The sequence below is a fragment of the Macrobrachium rosenbergii genome, chromosome 16 (assembly GCF_040412425.1).
Source record: "Macrobrachium rosenbergii isolate ZJJX-2024 chromosome 16, ASM4041242v1, whole genome shotgun sequence".
Classification (NCBI taxonomy): domain Eukaryota; kingdom Metazoa; phylum Arthropoda; class Malacostraca; order Decapoda; family Palaemonidae; genus Macrobrachium; species Macrobrachium rosenbergii.
In genome coordinates, this window is record NC_089756.1 from 35,334,659 (window position 1) to 35,349,417 (window position 14,759).

The 14,759-nt window shown below is 37.2% G+C and overlaps 1 protein-coding gene across 4 annotated transcripts in view; it reads right to left on the reverse strand.

Annotated features, from left to right (window-relative positions):
- Positions 1–11,147, reverse strand: part of LOC136847294 (uncharacterized) — a 71,261-nt gene extending 60,114 nt beyond the window's left edge. Inside the window, exons 1-2 of one of the 4 annotated variants that reach the window (XM_067118835.1) lie at positions 11,042–11,147; positions 10,640–10,673 (exon numbers count right to left, since the gene is read on the reverse strand). The gene's annotated coding sequence lies outside the window, so the exon portion shown is untranslated. Of the gene's footprint in view, positions 1–10,639; positions 10,712–10,930 lie in introns of all 4 variants that reach the window. The other 3 variants (XM_067118836.1, XM_067118837.1, XM_067118839.1) reach the window with 3 other exon arrangements.
- Between the last annotated feature and the right edge of the window lie 3,612 nt (positions 11,148–14,759).

Genomic DNA, 14,759 nt, shown 5'->3' on the forward strand with positions numbered 1-14,759 from the left:
ATATTATTATTATTATTATTATTCAGTAGATGAAACCTATTCATATGGAACAAGCCCACAGGGGTCATTAAATATTATTATCAATTACTACCACTATTATTATTATTATTATTATTATAATTATTATTATTATTATTATTATTCGGTAGATGAAACCTATTCATATGGAACAAGGCCACAGGGTATTTGAATTATTATTATTATTATTCAGTAGACGAAACCTATTCATATAGAACAAGCCCACAGGTGTCATTGAATAATAATAAGATTATTATTATTATTATTATTATTATTCAGTAGATGAAACCTATTCATATGGAACAAGCCCACAGGGTCATTAAATATTATTATCAATTACTACCACTATTATTATTATTATTATTATTATTATTATTATTATTATTATTATTATTATTCGGTAGATTATTATATGGAACAAGAAGATGAATATTATTATTATTATTATACTACTATTACTACTATTATTATTATTATTATTATTATTATTATTATTATTATTATTATTCAGAAGGTAAACCTTATTCATATGGAACAAGCCCACCAAAGGGGCCGTTGACTTGAAATTCAAGCTTCCAAAGAATACTAAGGTGTTAATTAGGAAGAAGTAGGAGGCGGTAAAGGGAAATACAGAAAGAAGAGATCCCACTTATCAAAAAAGAAAAAAGAAATTAATAAAGTTAAAACAGATAAAAACGTATTTGCTTAATTATGAATTTTATCGCATCAAGAGTTTACCAACATTTTTATCTATTTATTTATTTATTTATTATTTTTCTTTATCTAATAACTGATCTCGTCTTTCTGTATTTCCTTTTATCTTCTGTTACTTCTTTCAAATGAACACCATACTGAACACCATATTCTACACCATATTGAACACCATATTCTTTAGATATTTGAATTTCAATTCAATGGTCCCCTGTGGGATTGTTCCATATTAATAGGGTTCAACTTTATGACTAATAATAATAATAATAATAATAATAATAATAATAATAATAATAATAATAATAATAATAATAATAATATTCAATGACCCCGGCGGGCTTGTTCCATATGAATAGGTTGCATCTTCTAAATAATTATTATTATTATTATTATTATTATTATTATTATTATTATGCTTTCACTGATAACCTGTTCTCTGTCCTCTCAGGAATTATTGTGACCCATTTCCCCCTCACCCAAAACTCCTAAGATCTGTTGCAAGCATATAAGCACTGATCACTGAATATGAGAGAGAATATGGAATTTAGGCCAAAGACCAAGCACTGGGACCTATGAGGTCATTCAGCGCTGAAAGGGAAATTGCCAGGAAGAAGGTTTGAAAGTGTAACAGGACTATGAATCAATTGTTAGAGAGGGTGGAAAGTCAGATGCAAGAAAGAGAATACGAACGGAGGTACAGTAAAAGGAATGAAAGAGGTTGCAGCTAGGAGCCGAAGGGACGATGCAAAGACCCTGAGGTAATGCCTACAGTGCACCACGTGAGGGAATTAACCATATGGTAAGCAATATTAAATAGGTGGACTTTCAACGTAACTTCAGAGACTGAAGCCAGAGACAAAGTCACGATTCGAACGCGGACAAAGGCTGGAGGAGGAGGAGGAGGAGGAGGAGGAGGAGGAGGAGGAGGAGGAGGCGAGAAGTCCAACCGAAAGAAGAAGGGCAGATTATGGCCGCGGGACGGGGCGCTTTCCCATAATACCCGGCCGGTAATATCAGTCCTTCGAAGGATCTGGGACAAGTCAAGGACATCGATCCCCCAAGTTATGTCATTACGCAATCCCGAGTTCTAGATGGTGTCGTTTTCCTTAAGGAGTATCCTACGGTTTAGGATGGATGTATCCTATGGTGAATATAGCTCGTGAGGATTAACATTCTAGGCGCTGTGTCGTGGATGAATCCCCAATGCAAAGTTTCCACAATATTAGCCGAATTTCACACCTACAAAGGAGGCTCACCAGCAGTGCTTTGAACCCTCCTAAACAGACTGCATCATTCATACTCATGCCCAGGACATTAAGGTCTTTCTTTCCAAAATACTTTTTTTACACGGACTATCCAAAGCTTTCTGGGTATTCATCTCTTCTCTGAACTGTAGATTATTTTCGCCAACTTCTCGTCTTCCAGTCTTCCCACATGACCAAGCCATCCCAAACCATTTACCACTTATACATACCTCATCATTTCTCACTGTTTCAATTCTTTTTTAAATCATAAATACTAGAAAGATAATTCATCTCGCCAGCTTCAATTCTTTTTCTATCTTTCATAATCAATATTCACACTTCACTTCCTAGAAGGATGATTGGCTCAACAATCCCCTCTTACATTCCAACTTTAACTTTCATAGTTTACCATAGTTTAGGGAGTGTTAATAGGTTAGGTTGCAAACAATCTGTACTTCTAGGTAGATGAGCACTTCGTAAAGAATTGTTAACCATTTGTTAGATGAAATGCCCTCTGATATGACAAATGCGCTTCTGAGACTAATGTAAACCACACTTATCACTCCTATGGGTTGTTAGGTGATGAAAAATTAGCATTCTTCCCATTATGCTTGGTGCTAAGTAATCAAATGGACAGTTTGTAGTCCCATGTCTTGTACCTTTGCAAAAAAAACAAGAAAGTACACACACACACACACACACACACATATATATATATATATATATATATATATATATATATATATATATATATATATATATATATATATATATGTATATAATATGTCCCCTGACTGGCTGTCGGCCTAAGAAACAGGAGATCAGCGCCTGCCCTATGAGCCTACAGAGGCCCAGGAGGAATTTATTTATGCATACAATTTATATATACATACGTATGTGTATAAATGTAGTATGGGTGGTTCAAATTTATTTTGGGAATTTTAAGCTTTCTTACTTTTGATCAATTTGGGGTACGTTATGCAAGGGTGTACTAATATAAGAATGATGCTTTTTTTAATTTCTGCTGTGAATTTAAAGATCCGTCATTATTTATAAAGGCAGATCTAATGACCATTCCCCGTAAAAATTATTTGAACAAGACTCAAAGCATTTTTCACTGCCTTAACAAATTATGAGCTCTTAACCGGCCCTGTAAGCTACAGGAATGCAAGAGAGAAACAATCAGTACAAAATTAAAAAGAAAAAAACGAAGCGCAGGCCACCATAGCGTGGAAAATAAACGACCACAATTCAGAAATGAGTGTTTTGCAAGGTATGTCGCGCAGTTGACAGATAGCCCTAGACGCATACAAACGCGCACGCGCAGGAATGTTGCCAACACTGGAGACAGTTTTTGTTAGTAAAAAAATTTAAATTTAGTGAAATATTCATCGCACAAACCATTAATCAAAATCATCTCAAGTCGCATCAGCAATGAGATTTCGGTGAATGAATCTCTCTCTCTCTCTCTCTCTCTCTCTCTCTCTCTCTCGATTGAAATTGGTGACGACCTTGAAACGTTGCCGGATAGGTTATTTCTTCGTATTTTTTTTTGGTCCAACGGATGAGCAGAATGGCATTGGGACGGGACGGGACGGGGAGGGGGCCGGGCCAATTTATCAGCTGTTTTGAACTGCTTACGACTCGATAAAAAAAAAAAAAGATGAAGATGACGCAAGAAAATAAAAAGGTTCACTTTTGAATTTAAATTCCCTTATTAGGGATATTATAAAAAAAATTCTCATTTTTCCTTGCAGTGAAAAATAGCGAATCGCTTCACCTAACATGTTAAAGTATTAGATATTCTTTCTTTACATTAACGACAATTAAAGGAAAAAAGTCTTTATTAGGGATATTTAAAAAATGTTATTTTTTCCTGGTGATAAATAATAGCGAATCGGTTGGCTTCACGCGCTAAAGCATTAGATATTCTTTCTTTACATTTACGACAATTAAAGAACAAAAAAGAACTCGCTTCATTACAGATATTATACGAATAATTCATTTTCCTTTGCAGTGAATAACGCTCAAGTTAAATGTTTTTCTTCACATTTATGACGACCGAAGAAAAAAAAAAATAGAGCACCTTGCCACCTCTAACCTTTCTATTACATCATAGTTAATTTATTTCTTTACACTTACGACAATTCGAGAAAAAAAAATAGAGAGCGCACCTTGTCACTCCTATTCTTTTCCTATGCAATGAACTTGAATGAAAACAATACAAAACCGCTACAAAGAAACACTAAAGAACCCGCAAGAACCCTTTTGTCATGCAACGGCCCTTCTTCTTAGCGTACTAAGAACTTACCAAAGGCTATTAGGATTCAAACAAAGGCCTTACAAGGAGGAGGAGGAGGAGGAGGAGGGGGGAAGGGTCCTGGGAACAAAGACACCCCCAAAAAAAAAAAACGATAAATGCAGAAGCGTCGGTTAATTAAGCGTCTTGTTGCATTCAACAAGAGCGTGTTTATTTTTTTTTTTCTTTTTGCACAATAAAATCTTGGTCTTTGTGGCAGAACAAAGTGAGAAGCGTCACTCGCGAGCGTTGTAGCATTACTTAGGTGTATTATAGGTGGGTTGTCATTAGCATGGAAACTTAGAGAGAGAGAGAGAGAGAGAGAGAGAGAGAGAGAGAGAGAGAGAGAGAGAGAGAGAGAGAGAGAGAGAGAGAGAGATTTTTCACTGGCTTAAGGAAAGCGATATGTTCACATGAGAGATAACTGTCTTTGCGCGTGTGTGTGTGTGTGTGAGAGAGAGAGAGAGAGAGAGAGAGAGAGAGAGAGAGAGAGAGAGAGAGAGATTTTTCTCTGGTTTAAGGAAAGCGATATGTTCACATAAGAGATAACTGTCTTTGTGTGAGAGAGAGAGAGAGAGAGAGAGAGAGAGAGAGAGAGAGAGAGAGAGAGAGAGAGAGAGAGAGAGAGAGAGAGAGACTTCCACTGCTTTAAGGAAAGCGGTATGTTTACGTAAGTTCAGAAAAAAATTGAAAGATAATTGTATTTGTGTGAGAGAGAGAGAGAGAGAGAGAGAGAGAGAGAGAGAGAGAGAGAGAGAGAGAGAGAGAGTATACTCCCCGCACGACAGAGGCACAGTGTGGATTTAAAGGAACGCGCCGTTGGTGTCCAGATTCGCTGGAAATCGAACCCGAGACCTGACACAGGCAAGACAAAGGCCCTAACCACTGCATCACGTACATAACACGCGAATCCGAGAACACGGAGCAAGGAAGCGAATTCCAGAACACAAATAATAAGATAAACAATGAAGGAAAAGTAAAATCAGCACTAAATCCGGGACCAAAACGCTTTTGTACCTCTGGCAAATTTGCTATGCAAGACTGTTTTGCGTTGTCTCCGTAGCCGGCTGCTGAACGCGGCTCAAGAGATTATTCCAGCAGTCCTAAGGCCTCGAAAAAAGAGAGAGAGAGAGAGAGAGAGTGTGTGTGTGTGTGTGTGTGAGAGAGAGAGAGAGAGAGAGAGAGAGAGAGAGAGAAATAGAGAAATATACGCAAACACACACACCATCGACTAGTCTCGTGAATTTGTTTGCAGCGCGGGATGTTCCACTTGATCTGACAAAGCAGGCTTAAATCTGCCATTCCGCCGGCTCTATCTAAAAGTGTTCGGACGGTAAACAATGTAAACAAAGGAATCCAGTGGTATTACCTAACACACACACAAACACAAACACACACAAAGCTGACCTGAGTATCAATAAGTTGACTGAAAATGGTAAATAATAATAATTTCTACAGAAAGATATACTGTAGATTTTGCTTGAATAATAATAATAATAATAATAATAATAATAATAATAATAATAATAACATTAATAATAATAATGCACGTGCATTGGTCTGAACATCGACCCTCTCTTATATTACCGTCAGTATTGACTGAATTTTGGATTATTAATAACACCTTATTTTAGTACTAATAGCAAAGGCAACTGTATTAATAATAACGAAAACCAAGGCAAACTACAACCACGACAATTATTAAATGCTAAAATATAACAATAATAACACCAGCTTTCCCCTCGGCACAAATAAGATAAATTTTTCACATTAAAAAAAAAAATAAATAAGCGACTTCTTTCCTTGCCGGTCTAGTTGCATATTTTGCAACCGTGAAGGGATAGCGCAGACACAGGCTCTCTCTCTCTCTCTCTCTCTCTCTCTCTCTCTCTCTCTCAGTGAGACATCTCTTTCCTTAACTGAGTTGTAACTTAACTTAAGTGATGGGTAAAGGGCGTATTCTGTTGCTTAGTGACCGTCCAAATTATTGCTCAACGGAACTCTCTCTCTCTCTCTCTATCTTCCTCTTCCTTCCTGATTCAAAGCATAGGGTACAAAGTGGAAAGAAGGAAGGAAAGATGGTTTCTTTCTCTCTCTCTCTCTCTCTGTCTCTGTCTCTCCCCTACTCGGTGTTCCGTTCTACCCTTGTTGATCAATACTCTTTCCCTCCCCCTTTGTCCAATGCTACTGAACACCATACGAACGGACCACTCCCTTCCTTATTAAGTATAAAGAGAGAGAGAGAGAGAGAGAGAGAGAGAGAGAGAGAGAGAGAGAGAGAGATGTGGAAACGGTTTCGGTGAAATGCTTTCGATAAGATGACTGAGAGAGGCAGATCGTGTTCAGGCGGTCTGTCTTTGTCCATCGCAAGGAAACACGCACGCAAGCACACCAGCTGCGCACGCACGCAAGAGCCGGATGCTTTTGTTTGAGTGCAATAATTCACTCTGTTCGAAATATCTATCTATCCATCTATCTGTCTACCTATTAATCTATATAAATGTACATAAAGATCCCTTGATCATGTGTGTAAATTATGGTACTAGGCCTATAGAGAAAATAACTATAATGCCCGCTTTTAGACTCATCCCACGATAATCACGAAGGCGCCTTGTTACTAACTGACTGAGAGAGAGAGAGAGAGAGAGAGAGAGAGAGAGAGAGAGAGAGAGAGAGAGAGAGAGGTCTCCCAAACAAACCGTTAAATACCTTTACTCGTATCAGATGGTAGGGAATCGATCTAATCTTCATCCGCCGCATAGTATCCAATGTCCCAAGAGACTCAGGAACAAAAGAAAGGTGGTATAATGACGGTCGATTTGAATTTAGAAAACTTGAATGCAGAAAACGGTTAGATTAATAAACCCTAAAAAAAATATGCGGCATAGTACTATAATGATACGCTACATGTGTAGCATATCCATATATTAATATGCTACACACGACGGCAGGGACAGTGAAATGAAAGTAAAATTATCATTATAGGGTGAACAAAAGTCATGTCACGTAAAAGAGGGGTAAAGCGTTCCACATACACACACACACAGAGAGAGAGAGAGAGAGAGAGAGAGAGAGAGAGAGAGAGAGAGAGAGAGAGAGAGAGAGAGATAACAAACTCTTGCACACATACCCACAAACGGTGATAGAGAGAGTTTAAGACACTGGACAATTCTGAGCGTTACATATCTATTGATGTTGACTCGGGGGAAGAGAGAGAGAGAGAGAGAGAGAGAGAGAGAGAGAGAGAGAGAGAGAGAGAGAGAGAGAGAGAGAGAGAGAATTTTGTTTCATAAATCCCCACGTGATACATGTAGCAATCAGTCAGGAGAGAGAGAGAGAGAGAGAGAGAGAGAGAGAGAGAGAGAGAGAGAGAGAGAGAGAGAAACATCTCTCCGCCAGCTGCTAAACTTTAGAATTCTGTTAATATTTATTATATTAATATTAATTATATTAATATTAAATCATAGCCTATCAGGCCTGAGTAACAAGGAATTTTACATATGAATTCAAATAAGTAAATTATCTTTTTGACAAAACCTAAATACGAATAATGAACTTTCTTCCCCCAAAACCAACATATTAATTAACGTAAATTACGGTGTATTAAAACCAAAATATGCATGAATAAATAACATTCTGATAAAAAACGGAGAATACGTATGACTAAACAATTAAACCGTCCTTTCATAACACACAAAATACGTAAGTTTAAATAAAGCACCTTTTGACAGAGCATGAATAATGACAAACAAGTCCATTACCCCTTCATTATAAAAGAAAACACATACGAAAAAAAAACAATAAGCGTTCATAAGTGTTCCTTAGTCCGCGGAAACATTATACACAAGTGGCGGGGCTGGGTCGATGTTTGGGGTTTTGCAACGTTGCCGTATTACATTTCAAAATGCCAGCAGCCACCTCCAAACTGGTTTCCCCGTCTTGCACGAGAGTCGCTGCTGCTTGATACTTCCGGATCTTGCAAGTTGTCCCTTCCCTTGCCACGGTGGGTGGAAGTTCATAAAATTAAATAGAAATTTAAAAAAAAAACCAACGGCTTATGGGTCTAACGAATGTGAATGTTCATTACGAACGGCTTATGGGTCTAACGAATGTGAATGTTCATTACGAACGGCTTATGGGTCTAACGAATGTGAATGTTCATTGCGCTAAGCTCATCCCAATCCTTGAACAAACCGCGAGATCAATGTCACACAATTGCTGATATAAACGAGAGAGAGAGAGAGAGAGAGAGAGAGAGAAGCTGTCCCACTTGATATTCTGTCTAGCGTTCCACAAATCGCCAAGTTTGTCGGCAGCCGACGACGTCCAAAACATAATCATCATCATCGTCCCGAGGAGGGATTCCCAGTGGACGCAGCTAAGGACATTAAACGTTATAACCGTCCTGACCGTCGGTGGACGCAATGTGAAGCTATAAAGAGGAGTACTGTACATCTGGCAGCTGCACGGTTTGTTACATACCACCGAAAACATAGGCCTAATTACGCGTGGCATAATTTGAGACAAGATGCAACTAGACGTATCTGTGAATGAACGGAACTGTGACTATTCTGATTAAGCAGTCTAGGAGCTAAGAATAATCTAAAAACTTTAAGATATTTAGGAACGAATGTAAGAAACCCCATATAAAAACAATTAAGACCTAGAACTAGTTTTTCAAGAATAACGAGCCTCATAGATGAGGCTCCAATTATAAAAGTGAACAACGAATTTGAAATATGGAAGGATTATTGTTATTACTATTACTATTATTATCATTATACACTACCGTCACATACATAATGGTCAGACAAGCAAATGAATGAGTACAGTTAGTTTGGAACTTCAAAAACAGAATGATTATTTTATGGATTCGCTGGGAGCACACCTTAACGTGGCTTTAAGTATCCGTCCTCCAGATAAAGGTCCAGATTACCATCATAACTTGGGGCAAATTATCTTTGGCCCACAGCCGACCTTCCCCCAAAAATGTAAGGAATTCCATTCATAAATATTCAAAAATTTTAAGCATTTTCTAAGCCATGCTGATGACTTATGGTGTTGTCTTGCCTCTTGATATCAAATTTAGATTTTTTATATATATTTTGGTACTAAACATAGGATTTAAACCAAAAAAATAAGAATAAAGACAATATCTCATAGTTTTGGTCTACAGTTCATCGGTTGAGGAGCAAGTGATTTCATTTCATTCATGGTTCTTTGTAAATCGTGCTAACTTAAACTAACCTTCCTGGGCCTATGAGAGGTGTAAGTACTAATCTACGGTGATACTAACGATAACAAGTAAATAATACTATAAGGAGTGCAAAAGGCCGTTTTGGAAAATAAAAAAAAATTCATGAATAACATTAGTAACGATGACAAAGATTGCCAACTAAATCGTAAAAACAAATAATAATAATAATAATAATAATACGTTTTCCACAAAAACTAGTGAGTCTAAGGCCAAGGAAAGCCTAAACATTCCCGAAATTCAAATTTCCATGGAGGGAAAAATATGAGCCCGCAAAAAAAAAAAAAAAACTGTCATGAGCCAACCCATCTCAAATAGTTGCCAGGTGCTCTTTGAGCAAGAGCCCGTGCCAGCACATGGCTGGCTTAATCCTAACTAAATCAACAACAATAACAGCGACAACAACAGCATTTATAAGCCCGTCGGCTCTGTGGCCGCCAGGATGAAACAGGGAAGGCTCCTCCTCCTACCCTAATTCTTCCGTTACGTAACAGGAGTCTATCTCCTTCTTATGTTTCAACTTCCACCAAGCAAGGGATAATCGCCCTAATTTGCGTCTGGCGTCCCAAGCGGAAATGTCTATCTGTTTACGATTAACTTAGCCTTTCAAATATATATATATATATATATATATATATATATATATATATATATATATATAACACAGAAGTATATACAGTGCTCACAAAAAAACTTTGCACATACATCGCGGTACCAAATAGTTATCTAAAGCATCATTTAAATATACAGTTATCTAAAGCATATTTCACCTCCACAAAGCGTATATTACACAGCAACACTAGCTAAAATAAAAAACACTCCAGAATGCCAACGCAACCAAAGCGAAACATATTCAGTACACCCGCAAAAAGATACACCTTCCAACAAAGCAGATTGACAACAAGCGCTGGAATAAGCGAATCACAACACTAAACAATGAATATTATCACAAAGCTACAACAACAAAGTTATATATCTCACAATCACATAAAATCACTAATGATGACATTTAGGTCAAAGATTCGGTTATTTAGAGCAAATATATATCATTACTGAAGGGTTTTCATTGTTTGACTGTATCATACACGTATACGAAAATCATTTAAAACTCACCTTCCTGTTTAAATCCACATTTCCGGTTATAAATCTGTAAGCCACACACAACACTGAGTCAACAAAATGAACCTAAAAACGCATTATTAAATCTAAGATTTATATATCAATTTATCTTTACTTTTTTTTTCAACACAGACAATAGTAATTACAGAGAGTTTAATTGTGATTTTTTTAGGACAATTCACAGGTACAGAGAGCTTTAAGAGAAAGGACACTTTTTTTATATATATGTATTACTATAGGACACACGATATTATCATTTTAATAAAAGGGTTATTATAACTGCACCGGAAGTGTCGGCGGGCGGTCCTCCTCTCACTAAAGGCACAAAAGCTAGGGTTCTAAAACTGAGGTTTTAAAGGAGTTTGTATTTTTTTCTTGTGACTGACGAACACGTACCCTGAGATCAGAAGCGTTAAAAGGTGCGTTCCCTACACTGTCCCAAGAGCGTGTGAGCCGACACAGAGCGAGAAATGCATGATAACGTTCTCCCGCCGGAGCGAAGGGCCCCGGGGGAGGGAGGGAGAGAGGGAGGGACTTTTTAAGGGGGGGGGCGGTTTCACCGTTTAGGGAGGGAGAGGAGAGGAGAGGCGGGAGAACTCCCAGAACAGAGAGCTATACGTCAAGGGAGGTTAATCTCACTTAAGGGGAAGAATAAATGCCTTGCAAACATTATTTTAATGCAGTTCTAACAGATGACTTTGTTTCCGACGCAGTCAACGCCGGCCATAAAGCCGATCATCGGCGATCGCAAGCGTCCGTTGGCAACGTTGGGTGTGGTGGTCACGTGACACTTCCCCGCCAATCACAATCTCCCGCCTCCCTCTGATCTCCCCCCTTCCCATGTCCCTGTCCCCATTCCATCCCCGCCTCCCCCAACACTCGCACAGCAATCCACGCTTTTCAAAAATGAAAATCTCCGTTTCGGAGGGGAAATTGTTCTTTAAATCTTCAGCCATGAAACGTAAGCCGCTTGAATAAGTTTCTCCGAGTTTATTAAGCATTCGCCCTCGGTTATGGCCGGTACTGTAAAGCGAGCAGTGGGGGAGGGAATCACATATCTCGGTGGTCTTCAATTACGCGATTCTTGAATTTCAGGAAATACATTTCTCCAGTAAGAGAGAAAACACTACGTTTTGTCCATTGCAGTAAGTATAAAAAACGACTAGAAGCTGAAGAGTCATGGCTAAAACGCGGCTGAATCCAACATTAATAAGGAAATGCCTGAAGCATCACCCGGTACCCGCAAGATCACTGAGATAAAGAAATGTGAAATTAGACGGATAAATGCTCGGGTTATACTCCAGCAGCTGCAAAATGCTTCACATAACTGCTTTGTCACATCCTATGTGATGCTATGAAGTGGATTATTTTCTCAATGCAAAAAGGATAATCAAGATCTCGATCATATCCATTATCCATCAGAGTTCCATTCACCGAAAACGTCAGTGTTTCCAGGAACGACGCGATCCTGTTGTGGGTCTTTTCGCCGAAATATGGCGCAAAGTCACAACCCCCTTTCAACGAGTGTTTTCCCGTTCTGTTTTGCATACACGTATGAAAAACACGCGAAACTTCTGTGAATAAGTACCAAGGTTATGTTCTACCTTTGTTCACTCACAACGCTATTTTGAATTCCTTTGGCTACTGGCGAAAGAAGTGTAGTCAAAAAGCCCCGCCGGTTTCCTGGTTTCCCGCCATGGAATGAACAGACGACTTTAAATTCCCATCCAAGGTCTGACCACATCCTCCCTATTAAATTTAGTAGCAGTTATAGACTATATTATTATTATTATTATTATTATTATTATTATTATTATTATTATTAACTGAACAGCACGGAATGTCCATAAATCATAAGGATTTCCTCCCATTTTCGAATGCACGGACAAACAACAGGATTCAGTGACGTAATGGTAAAGGTATCAGAGTTAGGAGGTCTGGTGGGGACCCCCGGACGCTGGCCAGGCCAAACAAACAAGAACAATAGGAATGTCGAGTTGCCATGGCAGTGAGTTATTAAAGGTGTCACTCTCATGTTCCTTTTGATGGCATTTATGGATCTTAATGATTTTTATGTAAGTTATAAACATATATACGTATATATAGATATATGCATATATATACATATATTATAATAAATATAGGGAGATACCGGTGGGCAACCGAAGTTGTTGACATCAGTGTATCCCCGATATTTGGAAGGGTTCCTCTACTGAAAGGGGTACCCTCACTGAAATTCTCTACTGTTTAATGTTTATTACTTATTATTATTATTATTATTATTATTATTATTATTATTTTTAATGTTTATTACTTATTATTATTATTATTATTATTATTATTATTATTATTATTATTATTATTATTATATTATTGTAGGGAGTTCGAGTACAGTAAATGCACTAATGGACATTAGTGCATTTACGCCAGTCGTTATAATTGGAAACAAACCTCTCTCTCTCTCCAAGCATATATATATATATCTATATATATATATATATATATATATATATATATATATATATATATATATATATATATATATATATATATACTGCATTATTCAAATAATCCTCTAGGGTGATATTCCGTATAACTCTTCCAAATTGGATCATTTGTGTCAGCATATACAGCCATCTGTCTTGTTAGCAACAAGAGAAATAAAAGCATAAATAGACATGTAAATGCTGTTATGTATGCAGGCGATGATAAAGGAGAAAGGATTGCATAGGAAAATACCACAATTCAATTAACAATATAACAAGAACGTGAAAACAAAAACATTCTAACACAAAGTAGTGACATAAACAATACATGCGATTAGCAGTGTTATGATTCTGACAACATTTCCAAAATGCACGATAAATATTTACAGTTTTTATGACAAAACTGTCCTTGCACTTTTTTTCCCTCCATCTACACCTAAGCTTCGGAATTCTCACCCTGCTTCTGTGTTCACGGATTAGATAAGAGATAGGGTTGCCTGTTTTTTTTTTATGACAAAATTGTTATTGCACTATTTTTCCCCTCCATCTACAGCTAAGCTTTGGAATTCTCATCCTACTTCTGTTTTCATGGATTAGATAAAAGATGGGGTTGCCTGTTTTTTTTTATGACAACATTGTCATTGCACTGTTTTTTTTTTATCTACAGCCAAGCTTCGGAATTCTCACCCTGCTTCTGTTTTCATGGATTAGATATGAGATGGGGTTGCCTGTTTTTTATGACAAAATTGTTATTGCACTTTTTTTCCATGTACAGCTAAGCTTCGGAATTCTCATCCTTCTTCTGTTTTCTCGGATTAGATAAGAGATGGGTTGCCTGTTTTTTATTACAAAATTGTCACTGCACTGTTTTTTTTTTATCTACAGATAAGCTTTGGAATTCTGACCCTACTGTTTTCACGGATTAGATAAGAGATGGGTTGGCTGTTTTTTTATGACAAAATTGTCATTGCACTGGGTTTTTTTTATCTACAGATAAGCTTTGGAATTCTGACCCTGCTTCTATTTTCACGGATAAGATAAAAGAACGGGTCGCCTGATTACAAATTATGATGATGAAGAGAATGGCTTAATGGTTATTCTTTGTTACGTGGCGTATATTTCCACTGTTTTATTCTTCGCTTCTTCCCTTCTACGTCAAACGCTGAATTTTTCTATATTTTTCCTGTATTTCTAAAACACTTTCTTTGTTATGCAGTATATCAAGCAATCAAATACTCTGTCACGAAAGGTCAGTTCAAGGTAAAATGTCTGTGTTTTGTCCTCACAGACATTTTAACTTGAACTGACCTTCAGCCTTAGGATAAACAGTGAGAACTATAAAACATATTTTAGTAATGAGACCAATTAAAATGGAGAAAATATATAATGTATGTATATATATGTGTATATATATATGTATATGTATGTATGTATATATATATATATATATATATATATATATATAATATATATATATATATATATATATAGAGAGAGAGAGAGAGAGAGAGAGAGAGAGAGAGAGAGAGAGAGAGCCCCAGCCGGCTACCTCTCATCACACAAACAGCTATTCATAACAATATATCAGACTGTTCAGAAATGCTCTCTCTCTCTCTCTCTCTCTCTCT